Raw genomic sequence first — 26,058 nt, forward strand, 5'->3', positions numbered from 1 at the left:
AGCTCCTCTTCTGCCGTCTGTGGAACAACCGGCCTCCACTTGGAAAATGAGCTTTTGGCAAGTGTTTGTATAGATGTCTTTTGTATGCTTTAACTCTTAGATGCCTGGTAGCTTTGAGTCAGGCTGAACAAATGCAGGAGACTGTACATGAGTGGCTGGAGCGGGTTAGCAGCTGGTTCAAATAACTGCCTGTCTTCGGCAGCTCTCCTCCTCCCCTTCAGTGATCCTTGTGTATTAATCCAAAGCTGTTGTCCAGGAATGATTTCCAGGCCACTCGTGACTTGTGTGTCCTCATCCAGAGGAGCTGCTGGTGTTTTGGAGCCATTCAAGCAAAGGCTCACATCAGTGGTAGTTCCATGTTCAGGGCTCTCGTTGCTGGCTGTCTCTGGAGAGTTCTGGACACGGAAACCAGAGCACCTTGATCAGAGACTCAAGTCCATCTTCTAGAGCTTTGAGTCAGGTTATCCAGTGATGGCCATACACTGTTTTGTTTTGATTTTTCCTTCTTCCAATGGAGTGGTGATTTCTCTGCTGTATGAAAGCCTAAGGCTCAAAGTGATGCAATCAGTTGCTGGCTGGTGATTTAGTATGGTGTCCAAAAGGATAGTGTGGAAATGCACTGGCTAGCATGAACAGAAGTGCCTGTCTCCCGGGTACTGACTGGATCACTTGCAAAGCTAGTAGAGGCTCATCTGCCCCACTTAAAGCAATCATTTTGGCTGAAAGTGGGGGACAATGACGGGAACCTCTTCTTAAACTATGTCTGGGCTAATGGACAAACATCCTCCCTTCCAAGCCTGAGGGTTCCTCATTGACAATAGTGGGTGTTGCTGCTGTCAAAACAATCGTGGTTATTGTCACAGCTTACATTCTTATCCGTGATACCCCTGCCTTGGATAATGGCTTATGGAGCTAAGGGAACTGGACTGTTAAATAATGCAAGAAGTGTCTGAATTCCAAATTACAGTTTCATTTGGTGTTTTCTTTTAATGTGGCCTTTCTGTCTTGCAGTTTCCATCATACTGTATTGAACGCGCACAGTGTGTGGAGATAAAAATGGAGAGCGTCAGGGTTTGAATCTAATTAGTGTGTCCAGGAATGCTTGAATTTGGATTACAGTGAAGACCATATTCTGATGCTTAGCAGCCAGCTTTCTTAATGTTTGTGTAAACAAGGAAGGAAATGTGAGGTCTGAACTCCATGCTATGATCTTTCCATTTGTGTATATGTATGTATAATACAAAGATACAGATGCAGACTTTGTTAAAAACAACATTAAGTCAAGGAGCAATGGATATAAGCTGCAGCACAGGAGGTTCCACCTCAACACAAGGAGGAACTTCTTTACTGTAAGGGTCACAGAGCACTGGAACAGGCTCTCCAGAGAGCTTGTGGAGTCTCCTTCTCTGGAGACTTTCAAGGCCCATCTAGATGCATTCCTCTGTGACCTGAGCTAGATTGTATGGTCCTACTCTGGCAGGGGGTTTGGACTCAATGATCTCTTTGGGTCCCTTCCAACCCCTGTCATCTCAGTGGAGAGGGTTTGTTTTAACTGTTCTGGCAAGGAAATAGTTTTATTTGTTCTATGAACAGGATTCCAAACATACACTATCCTTCTCCCTTAGGTTAGGGGTACCACAGGAATGACTTTAATACTGTGGCTTCTTGTCTCTTCAGCTATAGTAGCATCTATGAAGGGCATGTAATGAAACTGGCAAAAGTTTCTCAACTGTCAACTTTTAAAACCCATGAGTTATTTGAATTTGGGTATCCTTCAGCATAAGCAGGCAAACCTAGAAGATGTGGTTATGGCTTCTAAGAACATGGGGATATCCTTTTCAAGAAAACATTATTGGATGATGCACATGTGTAGCAATTCATCTGTGTTGGCTTGACAAGTGTGGTGAAAGTATAGCTGTGACTGTATAAAGTAAACTTGTTTTTCTCCTGCTCCAGATAGACACAGGTGATGTAAAGTGTTATGGATGTTATCTGCAGCAGGGGGAGTTACTACTTTTATTGAAGAATGCTGGGTAGCTTGTTATTTGTGTAACTGAGAAATTCTATCAGGCAGCAATGAGCATTGGATGTGCTGTATCACAAACTTCCTTGTGTGTACACATACATAGAGCATTGGAGGTCTAGCTAGATATGAAAAGGCACAGATGACCGATGGATTTTGAAAACCTTGCCTGAACAGGGTTGCTTGCTAATGCCAAGGGACAGTTAAACAGTTCTTTTGTTTCCTGGAGTGGGAAAAGCACTTAACTTGGGATTGTTGTGTAGATCTGCAGGGAAGAACACCTTCTCTTTACTTGACAAATGGCCCTGTTTTTTGCATAGGAAAGCTAAAAAATCTTTTCTGAGCAATGGTGCCTGTTTCATGTCCTGCTGGATGTTTTCTTCTGAACAATTCTAGGGCCTGTCCTGACCTAGAATTACCATCTCTTCCAATGTTTGCCTCCAAATTATGTACCCCCCTTGAAAGGAAGTAAGCTTCAAAGGCCACTGTATAGGGCAGAGGTAGAAAGGGGGGTGGAACCTGATTTATTGTAGTTCTATTTGGTTATAATGAAGCTGTGTTAACTTCTTAAGTAAGTGTCTTGCACTTACTGTAGTATCATCCAGTGTTACTTTTCTCATCTATGAGAGAGAGTATTCAAGGATTCAGCAGGCAGATGTGTGCAGGTTCATGTGGTAGGGCCTTGTCTCATGCTTGGCTTTCTCTTTAACTAAAAGAGTTGGAATAGGTTGTCTTAATTGTGCCAATTGAAGTTACAACTTGGGCATCGTTTGAAATTTCTGTTCAGTGTTGTGACTTAAAAGAAAGGCCAGTGCAGCATATGGAGTGCACAATTGCTGAAACCCTCAGCTGTGAAGCCCATGGGTCACTGTAACCTGACTGTTGCTGCAAATGCCACAGAAGTAAACCTTGCTAGACTGAAGGAAATCTGTAGCATTTCTATACTTCAGAACAAACTATGTAGTAATAGATATTGGCACTTGGGTTTTGCAGCAAATACCTGTCTTGGCTCAATAACTGTTCTTCAGACCTTAATTTTGGTGACATGAGCAGAAAATCCACACTATGCCTGATGTATGTGATGCATCTCTTTCTTCTTTCTTTTTTCATTAGTTGAGAAGGAAACCGTGGTAGCAATGGTCACAAACACATCAGGAGAAAAATGGAGGTTTGCAGGCTCTACAGATGGTGTCTGGGAACAGGCTGCAGTTTCAGGCTTGTGTTGCTTGCTAGAAGTGACTGTGATTTGTTTAAAGGCACTGTGTAACCAACCTGTGCTGTCCAATGCTATCTAAACATTTCTGGGCTCTTTCAAAATAACAATATGAATAGTTGACTTAAGTCTTCTGTCAAGTACTTAGGCTTCCTTTTAAACCTTAACCAAAAAAGCCTTGTGGGATGACTTAAATGTATTTCTACTGCAGAAAAGAAATGTAACTTCAAAGCAGGAATCCAGCACAGATTTCTTAAAGGTAAAAGGAGGAGGGACTGGGCCAGAGCAGCTCCCTCAGTGCCAAGTTTTGTGTGGATATGGCTTGAAATGGTCAAGCTATAAACTGTGGCAGTAGTGTTTGCAATGGAAAACCTGACAGACAGTGAAGTTTAAACATACTCCTGAGCACCTCTGCTGCCACTGCTGCTCTGCTCTTAGGCAGAATGGGTGCTTTTCCCTCGCAGCCCTCAGGAGCCTTGTCTGTGGTGGAGGCATCCTGGGATGGCATTTTCAGCTTCACTGAGCAGAGCCATAGCCATTTCCTTTGCAATTATATAACTGCAGTCCAATTTCCAATATTATATTACATGCAATACATGAGACAAAGCTATTATGGTTAGTGTAGCTTTACCAGGACCCAAAGGGATCTCTGGGAAGAGGCGATACTCTCTTAGCTGAGATGTGGGGCATGGCACTGAAATATCACCACAAGAAATGTTTCTATTTGTCATAGTGCCCTGGCTTTATGGGTCCTGGGACTTGTCAGCTGTCTGCACAGCATCAGGAGACCAGTGTGTGCCTGGCAGTATGCTCTGCTATACCATTTGAATTCACTTGTGCTGCTCACATGTAGCCATCGTGATCTAGGAGGGGGACAGAGTGGCCACAGCTCTCTTGAGACTGACTTTTGGGTGTGTATTGGCTTCCCTATTGCAAACTCCTCCTTGGATTAATAGCTTTTGGAAACTTTCTTCACGGGGAACAGAGCACCCTTTATTTGAAGGCGTTGCTTTCCAGGGTTTCACTTGGTACCAAATTGGGCCAGGATTATTTTCATGGTTAACTACTGCATCTTGGCTAAAGGTGCACCCTTAGCATTCCACGTAGAAACAGAAACTTGGGGGGAGGGGAGGGATTATTTGGGATTTGTTGTCTGTTGTTGTTTTGTAACTCAGCTCTATATCCCCTCTGCCATGCATGTTTTTCCAAGTAGCCTTGATTTTTGGTCCCCTTTCTTTAGTGTTGATGAGGGTTTTGTTTTAAATTCCATAAAGACCACTGTTCCTGTAGTGCATCTGCTTTCTGCTTGACTCCTTCCTCAAGGATGCTGTCTCCATGATCCTCCCTTTGTACATAGGGGGAACTTGACACCCTGTGCACTGCTAGCAAATGTCTCTGAGCATTAGTATTACCTTGTGAAAGCTGTCTCCACTATATTTTTATTTGTTCTGACAGATAAGTGACACACCAGTAATTTCCTAGGTTTCAAATGTGGATGTAGCTCTGCTCCAAATGGCAAACACAGTTACCATGTTTGCTTATGAGTGTTTGCATCCACTGGTCAGATGTGTTGCCAGAGAGAGTATGCCTGATTGCCAACATCATGCCTTATTTCAGGTGTAATTGTGCATGGTGGCTTTCCCTGGAAAGCTCTTTTGTTTTATTTACAAAGCATTTCAGGAGAATGTGATCTATCAGATGCAAGGCAGGACTTGATTTCTGTTTGTACACCCAGCCATGCCCTGCTGTTTGCTCTAAGAAAGCCACTTCAGTGTTCTGCATTTCCATTTCTTCCCAGCATGACTGTGTGTTTGAATTATAAACCTTGTAAGAGACCATGGTTGTGATATAAAAAGTAAATACTCCCTCATACAGCAGCTTCTCCTCTTCATCAGTCCTTGAACTGTGCCTGGAATTTGAGAGGAAGAAACAAACACTTTTGTAGCTTGGAAGACCTTTTCCCTAGCACAGGTTTAGGTGAGTGACCACCACTTAATGTTTGTGTAAGTATTCCTGCATGCACTAGTACTCATAACTCTTTAACAAGCCGAGTCTAAGGACCTCTAAACCTCTCCTTCAAAAATGAAGACCTGTGGACTCCAGTGCCCTGTTCTGAACACAGAGCTGATATGCCATGCAGCCTGCCTTTCTGAGACCATCACCAACAGAGGATACATGATCTGCTTATGAATCAGTTCCTGTCCTACCATAGTTTTCTGCCCAGCATAAGTACTAAGGCAGACAAACATCTGAGGAGGCAGGGTGAGTGATCAGGATTTTTTGGCTAAGGTGTTTAATGTCCTAAAATAGTGTTTGTGGAAGTTTTCCCTCTGAATCAGGACAAAGATGGCAAAGCAGAGATGCTTTTCTCCTTCAGATGCTGGCAGCTCAGGGGCTGGAGGAGGGCTTCTCTGTGCAGGCAGAGTTTCAGACACATCTGTTGTGAGGGTAAGGATGCTCAATGGCACTTGCTGGTCTCAGTGCACAGGTATCTTCAGGCTTTTTGGAGGTAGTGATTAAGTTTGGCTACTCTATGGCTTTGTTTTGCAGCAGTGTAAGAAAAGCATCCTGTTATGTGTCTGGTTGCAAAGGGTGAGTTTTATTTTAAGCTTTAGCTGTCTGGAAGCTGATGTGCATGGAGGGAGCCTAGGTGCTGTGTTTGTCAAAGTCAGTGGAGTGGATAGGAACATTTAGACTAATCCAGGCTCCGTGCTGGCTCCAGGGGAAGCCTGAGACAAACTTCTACCGGAGTGATAAAACTGGATGTGATTACTTGCTCTAGCCAAGTTCTAAGTGGAGATAGACCTTTTCTGGGAATACAGTGCCTGACCAACCCTACAAACAGGCACTCCCTCTTCCAGTGGCCTGTTAGCAAACAGTTGAATGAATAGTGAATTTCCATTCACACCAGAAACAGCCAGATCAGCAGGAGATGAAGAGGACCCCTCCATCCTCATCTCTTGCCCCTGGGAGCCCAAGGATGGGGGTGACACTAATGACTTTAACAGATTTGCTAAGCTGGAAGCGGCCCTTGACTGTCTACGCTGCCCTCTCTGGTGATTCTGTTTTGTAAGCTATTTTCTGGCCTGGGATTTTTTCCTTACCTTTGTTTTTTCTAGTCTGACTGGATTTTTAAATGTGTGTCTCTGCAAGGATAAGGAGGTGGTGGCTGCTTTCTTGTTCTTGGTGTTCAACTTTTAGCAGGAAGAGGATGTTGGTATGCCTGAAGCCCTCCCCTGAGTTTCAAGAACTTAACTTAGATCTACTGTGTCCAGAAAGGAAACATCCCACAACACTTCTGAAGCAGTTACCTCTGAGTTGCAGTTTAAGGCTGCCCTGTACATAGGGTGTAATGATAAACTCTTCAGCCTGACGTTTCTAGACCTGCTTATTACTTGAGCACCACCACCACAACATCTCAGTAGAGGTTTGGAGGTTCCTGCATAAAACAAAGTACTTGCATTCTGAATGTGTTGTAATATTCATGCTGCTTCCTTGTGATGTCTAAATGACTTTCCTCTCCTCACCTAGTAATTTGCATGACAAGTGATGTTTGTTTCTGTGTTTAAGACCTTAGAAGGCAATTCTCTGCACTAGAATCAAAGCAGGGTTAATAATCTGTTTATAGTTGCTCCCTATCACTGGAAAGTTAGATTGTTTTCTATTGCCACCTCCGAAATACCTTTGGTTTTGTAACTGTGCATAGGGTAGAGGTCGGCCCCTACTTTTCTGCTGAGAATGCTTGTTCCAGCCCAGTGACAAGGATAGAGAGATAGTACTTTTAATTGTGCTATCCCATTTCCATCTTCTGGAAAGCCCTTCTGCATTTCTTAGACATTGATGCTTGGTTTTCCTTTGCTCAGCTTTGAACTGCAGGGTGTACTTGCTCTGACCTGGTGACAGGCTCATTAGGAGCACTTGAAATACGACTGCCCGGTCACACTGTGCCCTTTGCAGTGCCTAATTCTGTTGAAGCTTTCCTGGGACATCTCCAGGCTATTCTGGAGCTCTGTTCTAGCAGGGATGTTTTGCTTGTTGGGATGCAGGAGTTGATTGATGACTTGTTTTATTCAGGTCCCACTTGAGTTGGTGACAGCTGAATGTCATAGTAAAGTGACCATCAGTGCATTCATAAAGCCTTGCTGAAGTTAAGTGGTAGTGCTGCTCCTTCATGGACCTTTTCAGTATAGTAGGAAATTAATTACTGTTTTCAAAGCAATGCTGCCTCATCTCATTCTTCCATAGAGAGAGTAGAATGATTAATAAGTAATAGGGACACAAGAGATGTCATGGGGTCATTTCTCTAAAGCAATCTCCTCTTTAAGAGTATCTAGCAGATTCCCCTCTACATAGTGTTTGCTTTTATGTTGTTTTAAATAAACATCTCTCCAGATAGACACAATAAAACTGAGCTTCCAATTTGAAATCATTCCTCTGGAGCATGTTTTCTCAAATGCTTTGAGTTGCAGTGTGGTTTATATTAATTTTTTAGTCCTATTTCCATTGTTTGTCATAATCTTGGGCAACTAGTGTTTTGACAAAGCTACTTCAGTTATGTGTTTGGGTTTCTTTCTTTTTATGGAGACATCTGAAGTCCAGCCACTTTGACTTCTGTACTCATCTCTCCTTTAGATGATACAGTGTTTCTGGGACAATTCTCCCCCACCCCCAAACTTCCCTAAGCTAAAAGGAAGGTTTATTGCTGTGGATAGGAAGTCTCGAGATATTTATAGGGCTGTTTTTCACGTGTACTGTCTTTTAAACATCTCACTTAAGTATACAGATTCCCTCTTAAACTTCCTTCTACCTGGCTTGATATGGAACAAAATACTACATTTTCAGTTCTACATCTTTCTAATATTTCAGATGGGAATGGGAGCCCATGGGAGAGGAATTCCCATGCCTTCAACATCCATCAGAGGAAGCCCACCTGCAGAGGCAAAACCTTCATGCAGGCAGAACTGAAAGAGGTTGCCAGATCAGAATGCATGGAGACTTTTCTAGTCTCCAAACCAGAAGAAGTGTAGTTCAAAGGGAGGGTGGGCAAGTCAATGTCAGCCCTTGCAAAGATTATTTCTTTTCTGCAACTGTCTTGACTTCCCCATATCTATGGGCCTGAGACACATGAGGCCCTAGGAACATGTTCATGTTTCATTGCAGTGGGCGTGAAATTTCTTCCAGGACTTCTGAGACTGCCCTGTTAGTCTCCTTGCTGGGGAGAGGGTGGGATGTGACTGCTGAAACCACAAACTTGAAGACTTAGTTGTCTATAAAGGCAATTTAGCCTTCAAGGAACAGCGTGCACTAGAAAGCATGGAGAAGCCAGGACAACAAGCAATGCCACCTTGAAGTTTGCCACATAACACAGCTAAGTACTTCTGAATAGTAGACTCCCTATCAGGCCTCTGAAAACTTCAGTTCTGAAATTTCCAGCTGCCTGCGAGTTCCCCGTTCATTCCCTTCTCATCTAATCCTGCTGTGCTGAGACTTGATACTCAGGCAGATAGTTAAATTCTCTGTTTCCACTTCATACCCTGTTTGGAGCCCAGGATGGCAGGCTGAAAAGGAAAAAAAATTTACACAGCATCCCTGGTTGGAGTCTGTACTCGTTACCTCCTCTGTTTATGCAGTCACTGCCAGTTGCAAGACCCTGAAGCCTGCCCCAAGAAAATGTTTCCAAGGAAAATCTGCTTTTCATATTAGAATACATAAACTTTCTAATGATTCGGTTTCCTATATCAGCCAAATAGGTCACCAGCTCAAAACTGCTGCAAGAAACTACCTGAGGCCAAGAAGATACAAGGATATTAACTAAGGCCTTCCCATGAGTCCTGTAGGTACTTTCAGGCTATGTTCCTTGGAATATGACTACCTTTAAAAAAGTTAAAAAGCATTGCTTTCATAGGTGTATGTTATAGCAAAGTTTCTTTTGAGAAAGCAAGTTACTGAAATGCTTTTGAATAAACCCTGAAAAGAGTAAACTTAATGCATGGTGACTGAAGTCTTCTGCCCTTTGTTCTAGTTAATCGAGAAAGCCTTAGCTCTTGTGGTGACTTTCAGGCCTGTTTTTCAAAGTAAGCAGACTGTTGGTGCATTTTTGTTGTGTCATATGAGGACAAGATTAATAAAGGATGGAAGAGGTTTGGTTTTGGTTGGTGGTTGGGTGTTGTTTTTTTTTTTGTTGTTGGCTTTTTTCTTTCCCCAAAGCTGCACAGCAAATAAGCAGTTCTAATAATACTTTGGCAGTAAAATGGAAGCTGTAATCATTAGCAGACACATTTCAGTTACAACCAGCAACATAACTCCTTACTTTTGGTTTTCATGTTAAAGAGTTCAGTTTCCCCACAAGCCAATTTCTTGTCCATCTTCAGATTAAGCAGAACCTATAGAAGTAATTGTCATGCTTAGGAGTTCCATAATCAGATTTCAGGGGGTGGCTTGACAAAGGGATATATGTCAGCTCTTCCTGTCTGCCCCTCAGGCTGGGACACCAGACTTTCCAACATTCTTGATGGAGACTTTAATTACTTTGTGGTAGAAAGATGTTGGCTCATGGCTGGATTAACTGAGGCAGTTCTGGAAGATGCAGGGGATGAGATGGGCTCTCTTGGATCTCTGCTTTACTGTCTGGCTTCTTAACTATTTTTATTGGCCAGTTCATTAATATTTTTTTTTCTGTATCTTGATACTGTGTGACTTCATCTGAAAGTTTCACATGCAATGGGACATCACTTTATTTCAAATAAAACTGGACTGAACTTGCATTGGCACTGCAGTCAAACTTCAGCTTAATGCTTAAGTCAAGTATTTCCCAGACCTTGCTGGAGTCTGTATCTCCTGTTTCTCCCTGCAATGTGAATGCATCCTGGAAAGCCCTAGTGTGTTGCTTTGAGAAGCTGTTTTAATTCTGTTCACAGAACTGCCTCTTGCTGATCTTTTACTGTCTCCCATTATGCCTGCACACCTTTTCTGGTAGTGTGCTGGTGGGAAGGGCATCGATGCAAGCATATCTTCCAGTAGCTGGAGGGTAAGGGCAATACTGGGTGCGCTCATGCTGCAGACGTAACTTCACTTTGCTCCTGTATTAATACAGCTGCCATACATTTGATTAAGAATCCCAGTCTGGTTTGATACTTGGATAAAAGAGAAAATATGTTGTTGCTCTTTCATGATTAGCAGCAGCTTGACTACCTAGACTAACACTGGCAAGCACATGTCTGCACTGTCTGACAAGTGTAAGATAACACCTTCATGATTTGATGTCCAGGTCTTGAGGCACTGTGCTGACTGTCAAATGGTCACCATATGTGCAGGTGAAATGTATCCTTCTTAAAGACAATATCTCCTAGGAAGTCCAGGTGACTGTATACAAAACCTGACAAATGCAGTAACAAATTTCAGTGTGCTGAAACTGAAATGAAGTTAAAGAAACCCTGAACACAGTCCCTACTCAGGCATGAAATCTATGTTTCTGGGTGTGGGCAGGGAAAAGAGCGCACTCTCACTTTTGGGAGAGAAGGTGAAGCTTGTTTATTTGCCAGAAAACAGGATCAGGAATCTGAGAGATGGTTTCTTGGAGGCTTATTCTTAAACTGACTAAAATTCTTTACTATTATCTAGAAGAAAACTCTGCAGAGTATGAAAACCAAAATTACTGCATGTCTGTATGCTCAGGGTGAGCTTGCAAATCATTCCCTTGCCTCAGGTAGACCTTCTGTGACTGAAACATCCCTGAATAAAAGTAGAATGACCAGAAATTGGCATGTCCATTGTCTCTTTTGATTCTCCTGAGCATAACAAGCAGAGCTGCTTCACGTACCAGCTACAAGTTAAAATAGACACTCGGTCATTCAGACGTCTTTGGTGTATTTTTGGAGCTGACACTTTCTGGGCTATTAGACTGTTGCTTTTAAAATAAGAAGTGAGCCTCTGGGCATTGGTGCCTGAGCACTTCCACTCAGCTGTGATCTGGGAAGTTTAAGACTTTCTTTTTTTTTTGCAGAAGTATCCAGTTTAAGAGCCAGCCACATGAAAGGGTGGTGCTTTCCCTGTGCCACCCCCAAGTCTCTTGTAAACAATCCCAAACAGAAACCCGCATTCCCTGAGGAGGATGTAGAGTGTACATATGTGAACTCAGGGACTGAAGGGCTCTGGGGATGATTTGCTGGCACTGGTTCAGATTTGGCTCAGGCTACTAGGAATTGTGTAGTGGCATTTGGGGGAAAAAGGGTAGTTTCAGGGAAGCTTCCATTAAAGATGTAGCCACCCTTTGCAATGCTGTGACATGCTGGTGTTGAGACTTCCTTGCGTGGTGTGCTTGAGCTGCACAAAGGCCTTTTTTCCACCAATTATGTGCAGACATGGTAAAAGCTGAGTGACTGACAGTGCTCGCACTTGCTCTTGACAAGTGTGTCTTAGGGGCAGTGCAGCAAAAGGAATAGAAAAAGTGACTGAGCCAAACTCCTCCACACCTTGGCAAAGGCTGCAGGCTGCCAAGTGAGCTACCCTGGCTCCTATAAAAGAAGAGTGCTGGGTCTTTGGTACATCAGGAATGGAATCTTCTCCAGCTGTAACTTGCTTAAACTAGTAATTCTTCTCCATAATGCTAAATCATTATAATCTTTCCTCTTTATCATTGCCTCTCATTTAAGCATACTCCTGAGTGGACCATCTGACTGGCCTCAAGTAAATTTGGTAGAAACTTAAGTACATGCAGGAGGGAAGGCCCAAAACAAGGGTAACTGAGTGCAGGTGAAGATTAGTGACTTCCTTCCTGGGTATCATAGATTCTGCTGTGTTTGTTGTTCTTTTCTACTGAACAGCATGTGGTTAGTGCCTTTTGATCTTTCATGATTGCTTCTGCTAGTTTCACCTGTAAGGAGCACATCCTGATCTAACGAAGTGTAACACAGAGTGTTCCTCAGCTTAAGGAAATCAAAATCCTGTGTTTCTGTGGGACTGAAGTTTTGCCTTAGCCTTGAGAATGTGGTGCTGAGGCATTTTTCTGTAGATCTCTCAGAGCTGTGCCTTCATCAAGTCTTGGTGGATGGTGTAGAACTGCACCTGTTAAGTAGAGCTCTTGAGTGAGACCATCCATTGGTTCATAAGTGTTTTTCTTGTACATGAGTTGGCAGGAAAGAGCCTCAATTGCTGTGGCTGAGCCTGACCTGGACTGGTAAAAGCAGTCATCACTTGAGCAAATTCCACAACTGTAGTCACACCTTTTCAACTGGATCCCCAACGAAGGCCAGAACTGCTTACCTTTTGACTTCTGAAGCTGGACAGCCACTTGCTCCCAGGAGAAGTTAACCTGTAAAGGCAAGTTTGCAAGGCTGGAGGTGACAAAGTTCCACTGAATGCTTACCTATGGCCTACTCACACTTCAGACAGACCACTTCCCTCAGTGATATAACAAACAACTAGAGAATGAATGGCAGAAAACAGTATAGTTAATGATGTGAAGTAACTCAGGGCTTTTATTTTGGTGGTACATGCTCCTGGAGTGTGTCTGTAGCTTCAGTAATATCTAATCTGTAAAGAGTCCTTTGCATGTTTTTGAAGAGGAGGGAGAAGCTGCTGGTTTATTCCTTACGAGTTTTTAACATGAGGCAAAAGAAAAATCTAGGTGTGATGTGTCCCATAGGCTGTACTGTTAATTCCATGAAGTTTGTGAGTAGTATATGACAAGCACCCTTGAAAATGCTCCAGGTACGTTAGTTACAGGAGGTGCCTTGTGGCCTGAGAGGCAAAGCAGCATTAAAATTAACTTCTTTCTTCATGTCTGCTGCTCAGTTCTCTCTGTCATGCACACCTTTCTTTTGCCTGCTTTGCTCTCTGGTGTCTGAGCTAAATTCTAATATGGAGGAGAAAGATGAGTTGTGTAACTGGTCATGTTTTCCACCCATCTTTCTCAGCTCTTTTGCTGCTTTATATTCAGGGATGCCAACAGTGAGGCAGTGATTGACTGGACTTGCGCAGTCTTGCCAGTGAAGTGATGTAACAGCTTTGTTGGAATCAACAAACAGTTTCTGATCATCCTAGTTCCTACAGCTGGGTGCCCACCTGGGCTTGATATTTGTGTGCCCCTTTCTGTTTCTCAAGATGAACCACATCAGGTTTTTGTTTTACTGGATGCGTATGGCTTCATAATCTTCCCTGAAATGACAGAGCTGTGCCTCCTGTCACATGCTCATGTCTGGATATTCCACTGGCATAGCATGTGAGCCCTGTGCCATGCAGGTTCTAAACCAATGGGCACACAGTTAGCCCTGACTTTGTTTAACAGCTTATGAAATGCATAATGCAGCAGTAGCCAGGAAGCTCTTGAGTGCGTAGGAGGCTGACCGCTGTTACGCAGCTATCCTGTTTTGCTTCTTTACTATCCAGCTCTGGAGAACTTGGAAGTGGAAGCTGGCAGAAGGAAAATCTTCTCACAAGACTCTTACTCTGTGCTTGGAGAACTGAAGTCATGTTGTGAAGTCTAAATCCATAGTGGAATTTGATGATGTTGACTTAAGGAGTCCAAGAACTGTGGTAGAAGTACATTTTTAAAAATAAAAATGTAAGGTGTTGACTAGTCAAGAACTATTGAGATGCTAGTGGAGTCTTTTGAGCAAGTGCTTTCAATTTGTATTTGGATGTTTCTGTCCTATTTCAAAGCCAGTAGTATCTTGTAGGTGGAATTGTGCCCAAAAGTGCTCAGAAATTACTGTTGGAAGGTTGGCACAAGAGAATCGAGAGGCAGAGGACTTCGTGGTGTGACCAAGTAGGGGCAGAAGACCTGGCAGTAGTGTAGAACTTGCCATTTCTGCTCATGACTGGTTTCTGAATAGATGGCAGAGAGTCTGGAAAATCTTAAGTGCAGCTTCTAATGAAAATGAGGAGCAGGCTTGGGGTAAAGTGGGACCTGAGTGCCCAGCCTCCCTTCATAAAACTGGAGTTTTCAAGCTCTCAACTCATCACTAAATTGCACATTCCCCCCACCACATCTCTTCTGTGCAGCAAAAGGTTCTTGGTGGGCAGCAGTGGTATCGATATGATAGGGGTTTGCTCCAGTTTATTCTGTGCTGCATTTTGTACTACATTTTGTTGATGATTCTCACACTCTTTCATTAGCTTTCTATGGCATTCACAAGAATAAGCTGTAAATATTGTCTGGCTCCTGAACTACACTTGAACAGCTACACATGGGTTCAAGATGAGAAGTTAGGGATTCCAGTCCACACTTTCCCAAAATAAGGAGGAATGTGGGTTGTGTTCAGTCTAGTGCTTTTGTTTTGGATAGGAGGCTTTTGTTTAATGTCAGTCTTGGAGGAAAGCTGTGAGATACCACAGGATCCCAAATGCTCTTTGTACAGTGGCTACAGCCAAAGACTCTGGAGCCTGGCGTTGCTGCCGAATTAGTGAGTAACTTCTTAATCATGTGACAGCAGCACCAAGGTTTCCTGGCCAAAGATTTAATAAAAAAGTTTAAAAAAAGAAAAAAAGAAAGACAGAAAGGAAAAAAAAAAAAAAAAGAAGAGAGTAAGCAAAATTTAGTGAGTCCTAATAGGAATGTGCCTAAGGTGTATGTGCAGTTAGCAAAAGGTTAACTTTTGCAGGCTTCCAGCATCCAAATCCCTACTTGAAAACCTGACCTTCCCTTGGAGTTTTAGGATACAATCATCTTCTTTCCCCTTCTGCTTTACACAGGGTTTCTACTACGTTAGCCCAGAGTAATCCACCTTCAGCATAATAATGGTTTTGATGCTTTTCTGTGGAATGTGATAGCAGATTTGCTTGTTCCTTAGTCCCCCCCCAGTTAACTGAATAGCCTGATTACTGTGCAGGAGCGGTTCAGGTGTAGATCAATTCTCCCTGTAGTGAATTCTCCCTTCTTTCTGAAGCTGAGTGATCTGAAGTGTCTCCTCATGGACAGGAGCTTTACTATGAAGTGGCTTCTCTTACTGTGGCTTGTATCCAAGCCATCGTGGAAAATCCAGGCATTTCTACTGATGGCTTTGGCATGCCAAGATTCAAATTCTTGGAGCTCAGGATTTTCCTTTTCCTTGCTCTCCTCTTCAAAGCCTTGCAAAACTGAAAAATAAAACTGGACTGTGAGTGGGATAGGCATTATTGCTGGCTTCTTTCCTGTAACTAGGATATACAGTATTCTGAAAACCAAACAAAGCTATTCTCCTCCACCCATACCATGATACTTTTCTACCTCTCAAGCCTGTTTGACATAATGGGTTCAGACTGAAATCTTATCTGTAAGATAAGCTGGGCTCAAGATATTCTTCTATGATGCCCTTTTCAAAGCTCCTGAGGAAAGGGTGAGTAGCTGTGTGCTGGCAGACCTCCTCACAGCAGCTCTGAACCTGGGGAACAAATGGGCAGTGCCTCAGCTGGATGATCTGCTTGCAGCATATATTGGTCAAGCATCAACTTCCAGCCTTGCAGGGGCCATGGTTATGCTGTCAAACTACACAGCCAGAGAAAAATAAAGATCCTAATGGAAACTTCTTGGAAGGCTGAAACTACTCCTGCACATCTGTCCTCTTTTGGAAAAGGTGCTACGTGCTGAAGTTACAAAGTATTGCCATAAGGGAAAGTGCTCTCTGCTTTCCAAAGATCCAAGAGCATCTAAGTGAATGTACATGGGCCATCAGCAAATCACAGGCTCTGAAGAGCCAAATACCATATTCTCCAACTGCATGGAGGACGTGAGCATGACTTCACCAAAGACAGTAAGTTGATACCTACTGGCCAAGAGTTGATATCACTGCCCAGCCTCATCTAACTTCATATTCGTGTGAAAACAAAGATTTGCTTAGCCCGGTGCGACTGGCCTCACAGAACAAAGTGGCACATGAAGTTAATACAGCATACAGCCTTCTGGAGTCCAGGTTTCTGTGCACTTCCAATTAATTTATTATAGTAGATGTTATGTACCCATTTGGAATCACCCTCTGTTCATATTTAAAATTTGGTTGTATTGTTAAAGCATTGAGAACGTCAGGGGTTTTTGGAGAGGGTTTTTGTACTGACTAGCCTAGCTTTGATGTACGTGCCAAACATCTGTGTGCTTTCTATATATTTTCCCCTTGCCTTCAGAAAAAGGATGGTTGAGTTTATTTGTGGATAAAATACTTTGCTAGGAATGATCGTAAATCTGAGGAGCTGAAAATTGTCAAGATGATAGTAACAGAGAATAAGGAATTGAGCCTGGTATGTAGTCTGGAAAAAATGAAATTCCTCAGAATCTGTTTTGTTGTTGTTGTTGTGCACTGGCACGTGGATATCCAGAAACTGGAAATCCAGCAACGTTTCTGGTTTGGAAACCTGAAACCACTGCATGGTGTGGATGTTGTGATGAGACTAGCACAAGTACGACTGGAAGGTGCTGGAATTCTTGTTGGCACAGGTTGTGCTGCATGGGCAAGAGCTGCTGCTGACAAAGATGTCTGTTCTCTTCCTAAATCTTCTGGCACCCTTTGATTTACATGAACAGTGATGTTACTGGTACTTTCTAATGTTAAATTGGGCATTCACATTACGCAGTTGAAAGCCATATTGCTGAATCCATGAAAAAGCCATGACATCTAAACTCAAAAGAGCTTGGTACACTTGAGTTAATGTTTAAAAAGAATTTGAAAATCACAAAAAGCCCAAACAAACAAAAGCCAAACCAAACCAAAAAACCCAAACAACAACACACCTTGGGAAATGGGGCCACTTGCAGCCATGTGTCTCTGGAGGATGTCAACTCTCTAGAGAGCCACTGTGTCTGGAGTGACAACAACTTGATTCCAAATGTGCAATATGAATCAAGTGTTGGACTTCAAGGTTGGATCTTGGCTTGGACATACAGTTGTATTTGTAATCTGAGTGGACTCCTCAAGATGCTTGTGACACTGGTAACCAATAACTGTCTTTTGCTTGCAGCTGGCTTTCTGTAAATCCAGCCTCTTACTGAGCATTTCATCGTGATTTAGAATAAGGGTAGTTTTGGCAAGTTTTCCGTGTGCAGACTTAGATAATCTGAGTGAGAAAATCAACCCTTCAGGGGTGTTTCACAAGTCTAATTCCCAGGGATATCCATCTGCCGGCTTGGAGTGCTGCTGGAAGTGCTGTATCAGTGTTCTAGAAACAAGCGTCACTGGTGCCTGTGGTGGTGCTCAACAAGCATGGGCTGAGCCAAGGAATGTGCCCTTAATATAGCCGGAGTGCCCCAGATGTATTTCATGTATCAGTACAAAGCAGAGCTGTCTAATCTGCTGCGAGTCTCTCCAGCCACGCGTGTGTTTGGCTTGGACGCTGCCGTTCCCACTCTCGGAGCTGGAGTGTGTGTTGGCAGCAGGGAATCATTGTTGCAGAGTGATTCCGAGCACAGAGGAGTCAAACCAAAGTTCATTTTGTTCTTTTTCTTGAAACCTTCAGCTTGCCCGAGCAAGCAGGGGGTGCATCAGCCATTTCTCTTTATGGTGTGTTTGGTTCTTGCTAACTTTGAAACTGAGTAGGATTGCAAGTATTTCATTAAAGGAATGGTGGTTTGAAGCAGAACAAGAGGACACAGTTTCAAGCTGTGCCAGGGGAGGTTTAAGCTGGATGTTAGCTCTTCATAGAAAGAGTGATTGGCCATTGGAATGGGCTGCCCAAGGAGGTGGGTGAGTCACCATCACTGGAGGTGTTTAGGAAGAGACTGGATGGGGTGCCTGGTGCCATGGTTTAGTTGATTAGATGGTGTTGGGTGATAGGTTGGATTTGATGGTCTCAAAGATCTTTTCCAACCTGGTTTATTCTATTTTGTTCTAACCTGAAGCTGACCTTATGTTTGGGGTAGGTAAGTAACCTATATATTAAATATCTTTATATATTTGGGCTGGAAGTGGGGTTTGTGACTTTTTTTCCCAGTCACAAAGGCTTCATCTCACTTTTCTTACTTGCTGTGAAATACCTGGGTCCCATATGTAGTTGAGAAAGGAAGCAAATGTGATTTTCTTACTTTGCTGTATTGAAACCTCTTTAGCTATTTTCTAGGACCTCATCTGGAGAAGCTGCTTGCTGGGTCTGGCTCAGGATTTGAAAATTGAGCTGTGAATAAATAAGCGTAGACTCGTCCAAAGGCCTGTGATATAGTTGGAAGGAAAAGCAAACAAGGCTGGAAGTGACAGCACAAAGCTGTGATGAGTTAAAAGTCTAATGGCACTGCAGCACAGGCATCATCCTCAGTAAAGGAACAAGTGGCTTCTCACAGATGGGGTTTTTATATCTTAAAAATGTTGCTCATTCCTTGGCTCTGCTCCTCAGCTGAGCAAAGTGCTTAAGCCTACACTTGATTAGAACATGTGGTTTGGGGGCATTTCACCATTTTCCTGCTAAATACCTTTACTGAATAGGCAACTGCAACCTACTTGGATAGTCCAAGTGAAAAGAAGTTTTCTGTTGTTATTTATAAGTGCACTGCATGGGAACATTTTTTACAACTGTAAAAACAGAGGTGGAAATGGCATGAAAGATGAGTAACTCCACTGCTTTGTGGTGGGGGGGAAGCAACGCTGCTGGCAACTATCAGAGCTACCTCTGGGCAGAAGATAGGTCAGAAATGAAGAGACAGCCTCTGCTCAAAGATAGATTCAGCTTTTTCTGACCCCCTTGTTGTAGGAGATTGTCCTACTAATGGAGAGGAAAGAGAGTAAGAAAACTAAGTCAACTGGTTAATGGGTTTGCCCATCCTATTTTCTATGGCAAAGAAATACCATGAGGATAAGGGATGTGGGTGTGAAGTTTCTACACTCCTGAAGGAAGGAGCATTAGGACAGGCAGCTCATGCTGACATCTGTAAGTCATATCAGCAAATATATCAAATGTCATTCTGAGCCCTAAGGTTACTGTAATGAAAATGATCTTCTCCTTAGAGATCAGGACTTAAAAGAAAGAAACATGAGCAAAAGTGATTAATTCCTTCTTGTAGTGGGAAGGCACTTTGAGATCACCTCCCTCTGTCACATTGCATCTGATCACACATCCATCGCATTGTATCCAAGTGGAAGCAGATCATGTCCTCCTATAAAATTAGATCTTCTCAGGCTTTAGGAGACTATGAAAATATAGCTCTGCATTTTGCTCAAACTAGAAAACAGGTCATGAAGTCAAACCGTATTCTGAAATAGTTGTGATGCATAGGGCTTTGTCTTGGTCATTCTGACCTCATGTGCTAATGTGATAGACTGACAGAAATATCTGAGGTTTTGTCTAGATCATCCTTGAGGTTTTCTGAGACTGTGGAAGGTGTTGCAAAAGCTGAAATGTCAGGGGAAAAAAACCAATATCAAAGTTAAATAAATTAAAATCCAACTAAACAAGTGTTGCAAGGTTGAATCTTTCTACCTTCTCATCGAAATCTTCAAGTATCTTGGAAACCAGGTTAGATGTCTATATGATAATTTCTCAGATACTAGTTGCTGGTGTTTCTTTCTGGAATAGCTTCCAGACCGTAACTTCAGCTATGACAAAAAGCCATGGTCCTCAGAATGAGTAGTCTGGTAAAGGTTATTAGGCACAGCATTGGTGAGCCAGGTGATAAGGCATTAATGGCTTGTGAGATGCAAGAGTGCAGACCAGATGTTGAATCTCCTTTTGTTGCAGTTTGAGCTGGGTGCCCCCCTGCAATGTTTACTTCCTGTGTCCAGAAGTCCAGCCCAGAGGGGTGGACACAGGAAATTATGTAGTATTTCCTACCACAATTCTTTGCACCCACTATAAGATCCAGTGCGGAGTCTAGCACGCCCTCTTCTCTTTTCTTCCTCCTCCGTCAGCCGGTAACTGGGGGAGATGTCTTCTGGCTTTGGGCCTGGCTGGGCCCAAGGCCATGGGGGGATGGGCAGTCTCAGATCTGGCCAGCTGAGACTAGCCTAGCAGTGGGAGGGGGAAGAAGAAGCCCTGGGGGTCTTGGGTGTACCCTCAGGCGGGGATGGGATCTCTGTGGGTCTGTTTAGGGATCTTTCTTTGTCACTGTGCTTTTGGCTTTCTGTAAAAGTTCACTGCTTTCTGTTTAAACTTTCCATCACTTTTGCAATCCGTTTGTCTGAGTGTTTATTGTTGCCAGGGGTGGGGAAGGGGGCTGCCTCAACCCAGCACACCTTTGAATCTTCATTTTCCTTCAGCTTCAAGTGTGGACTGGTAAGTAGGAGCATACCTTAAAGTACATGCTGGTAGAGGACCCAATAGACTTAACCTTTTCTGGGACACAGAACTAAGCCTTTACTTTTAGCGCCATGTAAAACTGACTTCCAAGTTTTATTAAACTATTTCCTATTATTGCTTGGTCTCTTGATGAACTTGTTCATTAGCAGGGTAAATTGGAAAGATTTCTGGTAGAAATAAAATTAAACTAATACTGCTGAATTTAATAATTAACATGAACTACTTCAAGTATAGCATGTGACTGTTCCCAAAATAAGCACATCAAAAAGCTTGGTTTGTGGTCTCAGTTCGTACTATGTGTGGTGGTACAATGTAGTTGCACTCACTGACTGGTATTAGCAAATGGTGACAAAGAGGTCACATGAAGAAATGATCTCCAGGAAGATGGCTTGTAAGCACAAAAGAGCTGCACTGTATCTTGTAGGATTGAAGAACATCAGGAAGCAGTTTTGAAACTTCAAGAAGCTTCAGTTACTAACCAGAAGATTGACCAAGAAATTCCCTGAGGGACTGGTGTGCCTTGCAGGTGGCTCCACTCACAACTACTGTGGGAGGGTCTCTGCCTAAGTTAGAAGGGGTTTGGATATAATATTTGGTTTTGGTTGTCTTCTGCAGGGTGCATTGCATGGTGTTTGCTGAGCTGGCATCTGAGAACTTGGTGCGTGTCTTGAAAAGCCCATGCAGACAAAGGTGGGGGGTTGATGTCTCTGAAATGCAATGGGAAATCTCTTTGCCAGCAGGGATTTGGCAGCTACAGGAATATGTACTTTTCTTCCTACCCAGGCTGGGTTCTTTCCACTCAATAATCCTTGCCCACAGCCCCAGGGAAGGAAGCATGATGAAGAAAATTCAATTCATTAGTTATCCTAAAAATTTACTAGTGGTGCAGTTGTTCTGCCTGGAGGTACACTGTTGTGTATACTTCACATGTGGACACACAGTCACCAAATGGGATGTTTTGGAATAAAGTTTCAGGCCATATAAGCTTTTGTTAAAACATAGCATTCAAACACTGTAATTAGTATGTCAGCTAACAGAACGATCCAAAGACTTATTTACTATACAGGCTGTTTTACGTCGCAAGAGTCATGCTTCTGTGATCTCTGTTTGGCTTTTATGGCAGTGCCTAAGGCCCCATTGATCAGGGTCCTGTTGTGCTAGACATTTAGGCCTTGTCTCTAGAGAATGGAAGTCTACATAAGGGACAGACAAAGGAAACACTGTTCAAATTTGGGTGTTGGGGGAGGGGAAGGGAAGTAACTAAGACTTGGAAATTGAGAAGGAAAAACTCCTCCTACAAAAAGAATTGGTCTGGTTCTCAGTTCTCTTACAGAGACCTTCTCAAAGTCAGGACAGCTCCCCAGCAGCAGAGCCATCCACTTTCTCAGCTTGCAATGAACATGCAGCCTCAGTACTCCATCACAGACCTTTCCCCAAATAAGAAGGGGAAATCTGTGCATTTGGGGTGAAGGAAGGAGGAGATTTTAAAAAAAAAACAGAAGGGGGGAAAAAAAATGCCATTGACCTGCCAAGAGTGAGATCCTGAAAAGTGCAAGATTGCAAAATGCCTGCACTCAATGCTATGGGTTTGAGGGTTTTTTGATGCCAGAGTGATGCGGGAGTAGCAGTTGCCTGTGCTAAGAAAGAAGATCTATGGAAAGTATGGTACTTGCAGTGGAGTCTGGCCTGGGGTGGTTACAGTCAATCCAGCATGTCCTCTTTTAGTAGTTGTGTACTGGAGAGAGGGAAGGGTTTAATCTTGCATGCTCTCACAGGGTAAGCTTAAGTGACTCCCTGTTGAAAAGATAAACACTGTGCCTCTATATCATCTGTCTAGCAGGTTTACGTAATCCCTTACTGTGCTGCTTATTTATTTTAAATGATGCTGCCCTGTATAACATATGTGTGTTTGTAATGGAGGCTCCACAAATCTCAGGGTTTTTGCCCAAGGACAGCATTATTCTTACCCTTGTTTCATGGTTGATTTATTCCTAATGGAAAGGAATAAGCCTCACAATGGTATATTTGTTTTGTCTCAGCTTTGTGAAATGCATGGAGATTGACAGCTCTTCTGTATCTCACATCATTAATTTGCCTTGCTAGCCTTTATTTGCCATCAGAAAAATCAGCCTCACAGATTATTGCTGGCAAATATGTGGTATGTCTGCTCTGGCTTTATTTGATTAAGCTTGAAGAGGCGGAGAGTCAGAAAATGAAAATGTTTAAATATTGGGACTTGGACTTTTTGCACACTTAAGAGTGACTTCCTGGAGGCAGAGCAGCAACGGAGGCTTCTGGCAACCCAGCCTTTCTCTGTGTCAAGGTGGTGTTAATAGGAATGTTGGTGCTCCTGTAGTGCAAGACTTACTCAGTGAGGTGTTTCTAGTCTCTTGGGGCAGAGCAGTTCTCTGCTCTGAGTTTAGGCTGCCTTTCCCGTCTGTAAGGAGCACCAAAGGCTAAATATCAGTCTTCAAAGTCAATGTGCCAGGTAAGACAATCAAGCAAATGGCAGGGAAATCATATGCCTACTACCATGTAGCAAAGAGGCTGCAAAGGTGCTTGAGCTAAGTGTGTAGTCTTCTTATCCAGAGGCTAAGCCAGAATAAACAGAAGCAAGTGCTTTGTTACCTGGCTGTCTGCAGAGTGTGTTCTGCAACATAAGATGAGTGACCTTTGCAGGGGGGGGGGAGGGGAAAATAGGCATCTTTCCAGAGGTTTTTGTCGTGATAACTTTCCAATGTTCCCCTTCTTTACTTATGCTGCTGGTGCACCTCTTTGTTACAGCTGGTGGAACCAGATACCCCAGTAAGACTTGTTTGCTTTTTAAAAAGTCTCTGGGTGAGCTCAGTTTCACCTTTCTGAAGGTAAATGTGCCCTTCTGTTTCCACCTGCATATGCTGTTCTCACTGTTTAAGTCTTCATGGTGGATAAAGGTAAAAGGCAAATGTTTTCCCTCATTTTTTTTCTTTCAGTTTTCCATAATCTGCTCAAAATGAGACAGGCTCAGCTTCCTATTGAACAAATTATATAGCAATGAGTCTGGAAGCTTCTACATTTTAAAGAGGACTGAAAAAAAGCCTTCAGAAAATACCAAATTAGGTTTGTAATCTCTTCTGGGGAGTGTCAGTGATACTGCTCGCTCGTGTATCTCCTTGTTCAGTACAATGTAGTTCATTAATTGGCAGCCCACTAAGGCACTGGCTGCTCTTGTAGCCTGCTATTCATCACTCTGGTACTCATTTCCGAAGCTGTCATTTCCTGCAGCCTTGTGCAGGCAGCTCTTTGAGGCTCAGCTCCTGGGGTCACTGTAGAAACACGGCTTGAATGGAGCTCAGGAGAAAAGCAATGAGGCTGCGTTGAAGGGAGAGCAGAGCATTCAGTTTGGCTTACATCAGTATTTGTGATAACATACCATCTGGGCTATGATCTTGCCAGATCTAGCTAATAAATAGAGCTGGACAGAAGATGTATTTGGCCAGCAGAACTTCAAGGAACAGCCAGGATATGGAAATGGCAATTTGTGAGATGGTTATCTGAGCTCTGTGGAGCAGTGCTGCTCTGTACGCTTTGCTGAGCACCAGGAAACCAAGGTGTCTCCTTTCCTTAGCAGTATTGTGGTTCAGAAGGATCCCATAAAAGCTGTTTGTAAAAGGCAGCTCTCTTAATCTGGTGAGTCAGCTGTACTTCAGATGGAGCTTGTATCACTGTTGGGTTGCTTATCTTCTGATTTCTGCTGGATGTAGTATAGCCTTTATTCCTTGCTTCAAGCTCTTGTCCAGTGTTTTTCTGTTGTGTCCTGTCCTGAGATAACCAAAACTGGTCTCAGAGGTGACAGATGTATTTTTTGATTGAAGTGCGGGACTGTATGACTGACTTTCACATCTGGAGTGCCTCTTGGTGCTCTGCTAGGATTGTTCCTAAAATGTGTGTCTTTCCTGGTTCTGTGGGGTTTTGAGGATATCCCAGTAAGCAACTGACACCATGTTCTCTGCATACTTCAGAACAAGAAATTAAAACAAAAGCACCTTTTGTCAATCTGTGCAGGAAATAAGTATTGGCTATTCTCTGCTGCCTGCGAAGGCCATTTCCTATCAGCTGGGACTGGGGGTCTGTAACTTTTTCAAACCACTAGGAAGTAATTTGTAATCTTTGGACCAGATTACTATGAGGCCTGTTTGAAAGCTTATTCATGTTTTCCTAAAGAAAGCTTGGACACAAAATGTGTTTGCTTTAAGATTAAGTCCTGTGAACGTAAAGGAAATTACTTGTGAGCTTGACTGTTGCACCCTGTTGGCTGACCACAGAAAACACAACCCCACAACTGGTAATGACTAATAGCAAGTCTTTGTTGGCTCCTGGGGCTGAGCTCCCTATGCCCCATGGGGTGGAAAGCCATCTGTTTGCATGCCTTTACTGGAAAATGTGGCTCTGGAAAATGTACTGCAAGAACTGTCTGTGCTGGCATAGCCCTTCTGAAGGCAGTGGGTTACTTCTCGGCTCCCATGGGCTGGGTTTGCCCTCCTGATTTCTGTATACTGTGCACTCTGTGCTGGAGTTCTTCCTTGTTCATGCCTCAGCCAAACCCACTTGTGTTTGGGAGCTCTTGTTAATTATTGATTTTATGTAAACATGGTGCCTACAAGTATCACTTAGGCAGGTTCACTAAAACCTGGGCTCTATAGTTTTCAACCTCTAAAAGATGGGCTGCTGGAGATGAGATGGGGGACAGCCTTTAAGGATGGTGGGAAATAGATTTATAACTTAACTTTCCTACCAGAGCTACATCTTCTTAGTGGCAGAAACACTGGCAGAGAAACAGAACTCCTTTTGGAGCTCTAATCAAACATGGAGGAAGGAAAGTGCCCCAGGAACTTAACATGATCAGGGAAGCTGTACTAAAAGACGTTCGCACCAGTCACTGTACGTGTGCCCTTTATCAATCTTATCTTGCCTTGTGGTAACTAAAATCAACAAAACCTCATATTTGAAGGGTGCATGTAAATCTGTCACTTTCCAATGGGGTGGGGGGGTAGGGGAGGGTGGGGGAAGAATTGCAAGAAAAGGTGAAAATTGATATGTAGTGTGACCAGAACACGAGCTCAGATAGGAAATCCTATTTCCAAACACGATCAGAAGGAAAAAGGAAAATCAGTTATCTGAAAACAGGTGTTTTCTGTAACAGTTGAGTTGGTACTGTGGCTGGATGGCAAGACTGTGTTAGTCAGTATAGCAGTGCAAGTCAGGAAGCTCTTGAAAGCTATTGGTCTCTTGGTGGGCCTTGTTTTATTCCGGTTACTGTGTAGTACTTGACATTCACAGGCTACAGCTGTGTCCAGGCTGCTTGCACTATATAGTACTAGTACCCAAAAAATAGCTTTGTTCCTTGTCATGATTGATGAGATTTCCTCCCAATAAAGCATTCCCTCTCTTTTGGGTTTGTTTGTTGGGTTCTTTTGTCCTTATATTGAACAAGGACTGTGAAGTGCAAACCAGGTGGGCTGTGTGGAATCCAGCTCGCATGCCCGAACAGTTTCACCTCTACATGTTCTTGAAATGAAGTAAAGCAAGAAGGGAAAGAGTACCTTAAAATTATTTTTAGAAGGTATTAGGACTTTGAGCCTTGGCAAACATTCTT

The 26,058-nt window shown here is 43.1% G+C and overlaps 1 protein-coding gene across 6 annotated transcripts in view; it reads left to right on the top strand.

Annotated features, from left to right (window-relative positions):
- The window catches only part of SH3PXD2A (SH3 and PX domains 2A), a 271,897-nt gene that overhangs the window by 192,999 nt on the left and 52,840 nt on the right, over positions 1-26,058 (top strand). The window lies entirely within an intron of this gene.

The sequence above is a fragment of the Melanerpes formicivorus genome, unplaced genomic scaffold (assembly GCF_026170545.1).
Source record: "Melanerpes formicivorus ecotype bairdi unplaced genomic scaffold, bMelFor1.0.p_v2 SCAF_6, whole genome shotgun sequence".
Classification (NCBI taxonomy): domain Eukaryota; kingdom Metazoa; phylum Chordata; class Aves; order Piciformes; family Picidae; genus Melanerpes; species Melanerpes formicivorus.